Raw genomic sequence first — 813 nt, 5'->3', positions numbered from 1 at the left:
GCCAGGGATCAGAACTGCTGGAGAATGGAAGTCCCCCTCCTCCTCCACCGGCTCCTCCTGCCTCTTCTGTCCACCTCTCTGTCCCCTCACAGCCTGTGCCACCCCTTTATCAGAGCTGACCTTGACCTGGAACCAGGGGTTGGTGGGGTTTACTTGCCCCAGCATCAATGGTAGGCGGCTTTTGTTTCAAATGAGCAAAGTGACCGGGGATTGTGCCAGTGGTAGTCGCTCACGATCTGCACGCCTGCAGCAGAGGTCTCTTGCCCCACTTTTTTTTTGGTTGTTGTTGGTAGAGGGGAGAGAGGAACCCTTGGTGGAGGCCTGAGGAAAACATCTGAAAAGGGGGCAAAACCCTGCTTACTGTCGGAGCCTCTGAGATCGCAAACCGTCATGATAGCCCACACTTGGCCTTTAAGACACGGTTAAAATTTCAGTGCCTTCCTCCTTCACAACGTGTGTGGCTGCCGTCTGTCCTTCTCGGCATCTCCTGGAGAGGACATGGTCCGTGGGAATGTCCCTCCTTGGAGAGGTTACCATGCTTTGGACTTCATTTTGCCCCGTGACCTTGCAACTTCCGCTCTCGGGCAGATTTTGTAGATCATCCAGCTTTTTCTTGTTGTCCGAGTGGGAACAACTGCCTCTTCCAACTTTCTGTACCTTAAGCCCATGTGGACTCACACTTTCGTTTTGTGAAATCTTTACCTTTTCATCTGCCTCTGGACTCATTGGCTCTCACTGCAACCACATAAATTCCTTTAACTGGTGACAGCTTCACACGAGGCCATTAGATGGGGATAACGAGCCCCTTGAAGA

The sequence above is a fragment of the Crocuta crocuta genome, unplaced genomic scaffold (assembly GCF_008692635.1).
Source record: "Crocuta crocuta isolate KB4526 unplaced genomic scaffold, BGI_CrCroc_1.0 scaffold620, whole genome shotgun sequence".
In the NCBI taxonomy this organism is placed as follows: Eukaryota; Metazoa; Chordata; class Mammalia; order Carnivora; family Hyaenidae; genus Crocuta; species Crocuta crocuta.
The sequence above is the reverse complement of the archived record's forward strand: the minus strand, read 5'-3'. Positions refer to the sequence as shown.